At 43.5% G+C, this 9,799-nt stretch overlaps 1 long non-coding RNA gene across 1 annotated transcript; it reads right to left on the bottom strand.

The window, feature by feature from the left end:
* Window positions 1–210: 210 nt before the first annotated feature.
* LOC121393174 lies at window positions 211–9,440 on the bottom strand. Its single transcript, XR_005960795.1, has 3 exons — window positions 8,617–9,440; window positions 3,076–3,178; window positions 211–2,290 (listed from the first exon to the last, which is right to left on the bottom strand). It is a non-coding gene; the product is annotated as an uncharacterized LOC121393174 (long non-coding RNA).
* Window positions 9,441–9,799: the final 359 nt, after the last annotated feature.

Here is a 9,799-nt window from a genome sequence, read left to right as displayed (position 1 = left end):
CGAGTACCACCCCGCCGGCGATTTAGATTTTAGCCGGCGGGAGGCAGTTTGGGGAGATTAGTTGCCCCGAAGAAGAGGTGTTTTATCGCCGGGCCACTAAATCTCCCAGAATCTGAGTGTATCTGACCTTCGCCCCCAAAGCACCCCAGGGGTCCCTCAAATCTACATATAATCTTTAGCCAATTATACCCCATATGATATTTTTTCTTTAAAACCGCCACTACACAAAGGCTTCTCTGCAATCTCCCAACACCAATTCCTCAGTGGTTCTTCCTATTCAAATTGTCTTCCTATCCTTTCAATCCACTCAACAACCAGTCACATCTCCTCCTCTAAACCCTCACATAAACTCTTAGTACTGATACTGACATAAACTCTTAGTATAAGTTGATCCAGGGACTTGTCCGATTGCCCTTTGGGAGTCAGGAAGGAATTTTTTCCCCCTCTGAGGCAAATTGGCTCCGGCATCAGATGGGGTTTTTCGCCTTCCTCTGGATCAACTTCTAAATAGGAAGATCCCTTTTACACTAAAACTTGAACCTAATGGATGCGAGTCCTTCCCAACCTAAATTAGTATGAATTAATCTAAAATGCATAAATAAAACAATCACTTTATAAATAAATATGTTAATACACATTTCATTGGTGTTCTTGCATTTGTTATAGTTCTATAGTATTGCCAGGGAACATTACAGAGGAGGGAGACCTCTAGTGCAAGGGAAAAGGGTCACTGAAAAGTGAAGGTGGAATCAAGAGGCAGGGGTGGGAGAAATGGGTGAAAGGAGATGCTAAGGATGAAGAAATATGAGGAGGGGACCTAGTCCTACTGATCTGCACTGATACCAGAGGTTTGGTCAATCAATCACATACAAATGATATATAGTGTTATAATGAGACTGGGTTCAGAAGGTGTTTATTAATATGTTATTTTGGGCCTAGCAGGGACTTGGATATACATGTCACTGCCATTAGTATTCTTTGGGCCAAGGAGAAATGGACTCATTGGGTCTAGAAAGAGCTGACCCATAAACATGCCACTGTCATTAGAAGACATTTGTCCCATGATAAAGTTGCCTTTGGTATTATTTGGGCAGAGGAAGGGCAGGTCTGTGTGATGTTTCATTGGGCATCAGTCCATCCCGTGATTGGTCTACTGATAACAGGCGGGATATTAGAGGCCACTGGAAATTCAAGGAGTCCTGGGCCAAAGACGTACATAATATCTCTCTACATTTTGATTCGTAGTGAATATTTTCCCATAGTACCCTGCTCCCCCGAGGTTCACTGCACATACCACTCCCTTTGGGAAAATGGGAAGAGGAGGGTCCATCCAGAGTCACCAGGAAGTTTTGTTCTGCTGAATTGGGGGGATGTAACTTTACCAATGAAACGGCTGTTGGGCATAAGAGGCAGTACAGCAGCCCCCCTGCCCTGATATTCCTGGGTTTACTTGCCCTTTAACAGACAGGGTGAGGGAGGTAGACAGAGCAAGGCTTAAGTTATGTAATTGCAGGGTACAACTGTATCAAGCTTCTCAGTTCTGTTGGGCCCAGGCTTTTAAGGAATCCCATGTTGATCTTGCTGCCTCCCTGCTGGATGGTGTTGCCCCCATGCTTTAGAATGAAGTAGTAGAATACCCATGCCCACTGACATACATGAGTAGGGGAAATAGGAGACGCTGCTCGTGGGAGTAGGCGCCACCAACAGGTTTTCACAGTCCATTGCACTGATATAGGCTGGGTGCCAGCACAGTCCAGTCAGCTCAGAAGAGGCATTATACTGGGCTTGTGCTGTACCAGGGACATTATCATACATGGGCCCTCAGAAGGTCCTGCCTGACCAATATCTAGGGTTGTCACCATTTTGGAAAAAAAAAATCTGGCTGTACAGAAAGGGGAGGGACAATGGGGGGGTGGTTCGGGAGAAAATATGGTCGATATGGGAGCGGGATTATAGGAAGAAGGGAAAGAAGCGGAGCTGGCGGCAGGGATTGGGGAGGGACAGGACAGGGGTGGCACATCAGGGAATTATACATTTATGAGCAAATACATTGCTGGTTAAATGTGTAACACTGGTCCCAGTCTCGGCTGCTATATTACTGGTTAGGCTGGTGATATGCCAACCCCATTCATATCTGATTGAAACTCAGCCATATGTATCTGGGCAGGTTTGAAATGGACCCTTGACTGAAGTAGCCACTGATCAGCTCCCTGCTCTTGTACAGTCCATTGGCCAGACTAGTCCACCTCTCAAAGAATGAGCCGGGGAGCATATTTCAGGTATTTCAGATCTAATCAGGAAAAAGAATCAAACAGCAAATCCAAACACAGTGTATAGATCTATATATTCAGTAGGACATGTGGCGGGGGGTTGGGATCTGATAATGAAACATCCCACAAATCGACACACATAGAAACATCATACAAAATAGTTTATTTCATTTTTTTTGTACAAAACAGAAAACAAATGACATTATAATGAATTCTACACTCTCTCAATCCAGTGTTACCTTCAGTCTATACCAAAGATCCCCAACCTTTTTTTTATCCGTGAGCCACATTCAAATTCACATTTAAACTTGGGGTTTCAGTTATGGGCTGTATTGGCTATTTGGTAGCTTCTATGTGGACTGGCAGCCTACAGGAGGCTCTGTTTGACAGGACACCGGGTTTTTATGCAATTAAAACTTGCCTCCAAGCCTGAAATTTAAAAATAAGCACCTACTTTGAGACCACTGGGAGTAACATTCAAGGGGTTGGAGAGCAACATGTTACTAGGGAGCCACTGGTTGGGGATCACTGCTCTATACCAACACAACAACTGTTTACTTTCAGGGGAGCAAGGTTTGTAAATCAGCCTGGGCTGGGGGCAATGCAATCCCCTGGTGGGCTGGGGGCAATGCACTTTGGTAGCAACTATGAGTTTGATGGGGGAGAGAGGCAAGGGGTGACTGTGCACGGAAATCAAACTTAAACATCGCTGTGAGAAGCATTTCCCATTTAAGTAAGAAATATGGACAAGTAACCAGTTCTAACCCCATTAAGAATGTCCTACATACGAAAATGTAACACTCACCAGTGTATGAACCTGTTCCTTGTAGCTGACAAGCTGCTTTCACTGTAGCAATAACCGCCGGCACAATCGCTGTATGTTGGGCCTCCAATTAAAAGATTCACATCTATTGGGATAAATAATATTGGTTAATTGTACTTAAAACCCATTCCACATTAGGCAATCAAACATTTAAAGAAATGCACAGAAAACAAAGAAGTAAACGAGTGTGGCCCAATTAGCAGATTTATATATAAGGAGAAGGTCATTCTACAGGGGGGGTAATACAGGTACGGGACTGGGTATCCAGAATGCTCGGGATCTGGGGCTTTCCAGATAACAAATCTTTCCGTAATTTGGATCTTCATACCTTAAGTCTACTAGAAAATCATGTAAACATTAAATAAACCCAACAGGCTGGTTTTGCTTCCAATAAGGATTAATTATATCTTAGTTGGGATCAGGTACAAGCTACTGTTTTATTATTACAGAGAAAAAGGAAATCATTTTTTTTTGGATAAAATGGAGTCTATGGGAGACGGCCTTTCCATAATTCGGAGCTTTCTGGATAACGGGTTTCTGAATAACAAATCCCATACCTGTACCAGTTAAATTCTATGTTCTAGTCATGTGTTCATATGCCCGTGGGAGAATTTTGAGGCCAGCACAGGATAAATTCAGAGTCGCACAAAGACTTAAAGGGGGGGTTCACCTTTAAGGTAACTGAAGTTTTTCAATTGGTTTTCATTATTTATTTTTTATAGTTTTATAGTTATTTGCCTTTTTCTGCTGACTGGGCGTCGCTGACCCCTTATAAGAATCAAATACTCTGTAAGGCTACACATTTATTGTTATTGTTACTTTTATTGCTCATCTTTCTATTCAGGCCTCTCCTATTCATATTCCAGTCTCTTATTCAAGTCAATGCATGGTTGCTAGGGTAATTTGGACCATAGTTACCAAACTGAAGAGCTGCTGAATAATAAGTTAAATTCAGAAATCACAATTAATAAAAAATGAAAACCAATTGCAAATTGTCCCTCTCTACATCGTACTAAACGTTAATTTAAAGGTGAACAATCCCTTTAAACTTCAACAGTAGAAAACGTCAGAAAAAAATCTGGAGAACTATCTGAAAACAACTGAACTGAAAAAAAGTGCTGAAGGGTACACAACCCCTTTAACCCTTTCCCTGCCAGCCGTTTTGTCCTAGATGCGAACATCTACTGCCAAGCAGTTTTTAGATATTTTGCACTCTTTCACTATAAGGGCCTTTCCTGGGGGGGGGGGGGTCTCTTAGTTTACCCAGGAAAACAATATATTGTTTTTTTCAGGACAACCCGAAATTTCAAAATATGCAAGAATTTTGGTGTAATTTTACTTCTATAAAAAAAATATAGGCTTCTAAGTGTCCAATAAAATGAGAAAAATCATGTTTTACAAAGAACAATCACATAGATCAGAAACATCATTTACTTTATGTATGAGAACACAGCCGATTTGGAAAGTTCTATGTCTCCTGAACGCGGCAATACCAGATATATATAGTTTTATGGAGATTTCTCACTGTATAGCTCAAAATCTACAAGCAGTACACAACCAAATTTCAAAAAGCAACGCTCCCCAAACGGCATACTTCTGATTTCAAGGCCAAACATTCCGCTAACAGTAGGTTTACCCTAGAAAACTACCCATTATTAGAAAGAACAGATTCTGGTGAATCAAAAATGGGTAAATATTTCTTTGTACTCCAAACTACCAAGTTGCAATTGTCTCCTAAAGTTATAATGTTTTATAGAAACAAATGACCTCAAAGCTCACACTCTACAGCATCATATCTCCCACACATCATTAGGTATCAATGTAAAACACCCCAAATATGAAAGCCTGGGGTCCACTGAACAGTTTGATGCCCAATATGTATAGGTGAACCTAAGCACATGGCATATAGGGGCCCCAAAATGAAGACCCCCATATGGTCTGTCATTTCAGGTGCTGCAAAATCAACACATTTACATAGATTTGGGGGGGCAAAAGTAGAAAAAAAAGTAAGTTCACCCCAGAAAACCATATATTTTTGGAAAGTACACATTCCCACGAATCTAAATTGGGCATGCATGTCTGTTTACTACAAAGTACAAAACAGCAAACTATTCCTAAATATGGTGATTTTGGTGACATTTCCAAAAATCACCTAAAAATTTCTAGCCTGCAGCATCGTATTACCCACATACTTTTAGGTATCAAGAAAAAACACCCGAAATATGAAAGCTTAGGGTCCTCTGAACAGTTTGATGCCCAATATATATAGGTGAACCCAAGCACGTGGCATATAGGGGCCCAAAAAAGAAGACCCCTATTTGGTCTGTCATTCCAGATACTGCAAAATCAACACATTTACATAGTTTTGGGGGGGCAGCAAAGGTAGAAAAAAGTACTTTCACCCCAAAAAACCATATATTTTCGGAAAGTACACATTCCCCTAAATCCAAATTGGGTATGCATGTCTTTCTACTCCAAAGTACCAAGCCACAAACCATTCCTAAATTTGGTGATTTTGGGGACATTTCCAAAAATCACTTCAAAATTTCTACCCTGCAGCATCATATTACCCACATACTTTTAGCTATCAAGAGATATCACCCCAAATATGAAAGCCTAGGGTCCTGTGAACAGTTTGATGCCCAATATGTATAGGTGTACCCAAGCACGTGGCATATAGGGGCCCCAAAAGGAAGACCCCCATATGGTCTGTCATTTCAGATACTGCAAAATCAACACATTTACATCGTTTTGAAGGGGGAAAAGTAGAAAAAAGTACGTTCACCCCAGAAAACCATATATTTTCGGAAAGTACACATTCCCACGAATCTAAATTGGGTATGCATGTCTTTGTACTCCAAAGTACCAAGCCGCAAACCATTCCTAAATTTGGTGATTTTGGTGACATTTCAAGATCATGGACATTTTCTTTCTTTTTTGTTTTTTTATTATTTGGGTGGATTAGGGAAATGTCACAGCAACTTCCAGTGTTCACCAAAATGTTTATCATTGGGGCCTGTTGATATATGGAACAGCCTAGGAGGAGGATAGCCAATCACAGCGCCGGAGTCAAGCAAAGATCGGCTTCAGCTCCCTACCCGGTCCCCCTAGCTTTGAGGCAGTGTTCCAAGTGCTGGTGTATTATGTAGAAGACAGTAGAGCAACATTTTGGAAAAAGTACAGGTATGGGACCTGTTATCCAGAATGCTCGGGACCTGGGGTTTTCCGGATAATGGATCTTTTCGTAATTTGGGTCTCCCTACCTTAAAGAGATACTGACCCCAGAAAAAAAATTGTATTTGTCATAACATTGTTTTTGAATGCTATTTATAATTTTGCAATAAAAGTATTTGTGCGATGCTTTTACATTACCTTTCTTACCCCCCATGTTCCTTTATGAGTGGGCTGCCATATTTGTGCAGCAGTAGTCCTTTAGCATTAGAAACTTTAAAGGGTTGTTCACCTTTATGTTAACTTTTAGGCAGAATAAATGCGAGAGCAATCTGTTGTGGCATATAAACAGAATAAGGAACTTTGCCATGTTCCCTTCTCAGTATGACTCGTGCCTAGCTTGTGGCCCCAGCGTGCTGCAACTCCCTGCACCTGCACAACTGCGGTCAGTGGAATGCTGGGCATCACAACTCAACAAAAGCTGGACATCTCCAGACTTATAGTATAAAATACTATACAACTGTAGTCTGCTCAAATCTCCCCAAGTATTAATGATTGTTTGGCAGGACATGGACCCATAAAAGGGAGGAAACCGGTTATCAATAAAGTTCCGAATTACGGGATGACTGTTTCCCATTGACTCCATTTTATCCAAATAATCCAAATTTATAAAAACGATTTCCTTTTTCTCTGTAATAATAAAACAGTAGCTCCAAACTAAGATATAATTAATCCTTATTGGAAGCAAAATCAGCCTATTGGGTCTATTTTATGTTGAAATTATCCAAATTAGGGAAAGACCTGTTATCCAGAAAATCTCAGGCCCCAAGCATTCTATATAGCAGGTCCCATACTTGTACAATAGTGATGTGCGGGCTGTCCCGATACCCACTGGTTTACCTGGGGGTCGGGCGGGTTCAGGACGACCCCGCACTCCTCTTTGCGAGTGGGTGCAGGGTTGAGCTTTTCTCCAACTCTCCCCTCCAGTCAAATGCCGGCTTCCGACTTCTGGCTTTATAGCCACGTGCCTGCTCGCCCCGCTCCTTTTGTGACATCATTTGCGGCACGGGTTTATAAAAGGAACGTGGAATTCGGATGAGGGTGGGCGCGGGCTAAGGGAGGGCGGGTTAGGGTCGAGAAAAACCCAACCCCCACATCACTACTGTAAAGTATTGTTATCAGGGGCGTAACTAGAGGAAGCAGACCCTGCAGGGGGCCCAGGAGGTATAGGGGCCCCATGAGGCCCTAATTCATATACAATGATACATCTGATATTAGGGTCTCCAAAAGTAAAGTGATTACTCACCACGAAGGGGAAGTGGCCCAAGTGCACTGCCCTGAGCCCTCAGCACAAGGAGCGGACAAACCAAAAACCAATTTGGAGCAGGCACTCAATGAAGGCAAACTTCCACCAGGCAAATAGTTCAAAGTGAAAACAGTTTATTGTGTCCACAGCCTTACACGTTTTGTGTCATAAACACTTAATCATTAGCCTATGATTAAGTGTTTATGGCATGTAAGGCTGTGGACACAATAAACTCTTTTCACTTTGAACTATTTGCCTGGTGGAAGTTTGCCTTCATTGAGTGCCTGCTCCAAATTGGTGTTCCTAATTCCTATACAGTTTCAATAAATATTGGTAAAAAAAAAAGTCAACCTCAACATTTTGGGGGCTAAAAATTATTTTCTGTGAGGCCCAGTAGTATCTAGTGACATCCCTGATTGTTATTGATTCTTTTTATTACTCGTCTTTCTAGTCAGGCCGATCCTATTCATATTCCGGCCTCTTGTTGAAATCAGTGAATGGTTGCTAGGGGAATTTGGGCCGTAGCAACCAGGTGGATTCAATGGCAAACTGGGTAAAAAAAAAGCTAAATAAATCAAAAACCATAAATAAAAAACAATTGCAAATTGTCTCAGAATAGCCCTCTCTATATCATACTGAAAATGCATTGAAAGGTAAACAGCCCCTGTAATGGTTTTTAGCCAATTAAGAAATCCTCCCTACTAATGTGCTGTCTATTCGCACTTCCCCTTTCTCAGCTAAATAGCAGCACTTTTATATGAAGACTCATAACCCTCCCCAGCTCACAGACCCATAATAATAATAATAATAAACCACCTTGCTAGACACTGCCTTCTTCACCACCACAGGCTGCTTGTGACACCACATCAGACAAGCACAGATGACAAGTTGCCATTTTTGACAAATAAGGGATCTGCAGGCCCCCTGCCCTGACAGGAGCTGTATGACCCTAAGCAGCTCCCATAGCACAGACAGACGCTCTGGTGACAAGGACAGTGGGCCTATTAACCGTGTGCCACAGGCCGAGCCGAGAAAAGGGCACTGACCTGCACCAGCACCTTCACATACATCATCGGGTGCGACAAAACTGTCAGGCCGGCGCCCAACATGAGCCGATTGCTTGTATCCGCCATGGTGAGACGTCACGTGAGCGGGTCCCGGCTTCAAGCAGAAAGCATTCCCCGGCGGAAGTCCCGCAGGGGCACGTGATCTGGGTTACCTGGCAACGGGGAAAGTTTGACGAGGGAATCTTATATAATGTATTGTGAGTCGCCACTGTGTGCGCCCTTGACTCAGCGCTGTTCCTCCACACAGCACCAGAAGTAGCACACAGAGCAGCCAGGAGGATTAAGGTCGCGCTGGCTGGGGAGACGCAGTCGGCAGAGCGTCTGAACAGGCTGTGGTGACAGTGAGGGAGCGGCTAGACAAGGGAGGCTGCAGGGAGATAATGGCTGCGGGGGGAGAGAAGGGCTGGGGGAGGAGTTAATTATCCGGACTGCTGGGTTCTCTGTGCAGTGACGGCCCTCAGAAATTCACTGAGGTGCTGGAACATATGCAGCTCTCTCCTGAAGCAGCCACTTCCTTATTGGTTGTGGGTAGCCAATGATCATTTGGCTGCTAGTCCCGTGATCTCTGTCCAATCAGACGCTTGGAGCAGGAGTCCCGATAAACAATAGCCACGAGGCAGTGATAAAGCAGAGTAATTAGAAATGTGTGTCAGTGCGGCTGTGCCTGGAAGTTATCCATGAGTCTATGTGACAGGAAGGTAGTGCACTGCTCTCTGACACACGCTCTCTTATTGCACTTGTTGCTCTGTGTTAGTGTCGCAGCGTCACTGCTTCTCCAGGCTCCTGTGGAAACTTAGCAGCGATTTCCCCTCAAGCCAAAGGAATTTAAACACATCTAGCTGCTCCCACCTCACCCTCCCTTCTCTCTCTATTTCTCTCTCACCCCCTCCTGTCTCTGCTATTTGACCAGCAACATAACTAGAGGGGAGCGGGCCCTGGTGTGGGACGTGCAGCCGCCCGCCCCCCTCTGTACGTTATTTTCTGTCCGGAATAAGCCGGAGTCAGTGGCGCGCAAACTGCCGGGGGGCCCTGAGGGGGTGCGGGCCCTGGCTCAATCGCACCCCCTGCTCTCCCGGTAGTTACGCCACTGTACTTATGTGACATCAATGTGCGTCCTTATTTCATACATTTTGGAAATAAAAGGAGGGACAAAAAAGTTTTG

Source organism: Xenopus laevis, chromosome 4S (genome assembly GCF_017654675.1).
Source record: "Xenopus laevis strain J_2021 chromosome 4S, Xenopus_laevis_v10.1, whole genome shotgun sequence".
NCBI classification, from domain to species: domain Eukaryota; kingdom Metazoa; phylum Chordata; class Amphibia; order Anura; family Pipidae; genus Xenopus; species Xenopus laevis.
Note: the sequence above shows the minus strand (reverse complement) of the source record. Positions and strands in the feature narration are given on the sequence as shown.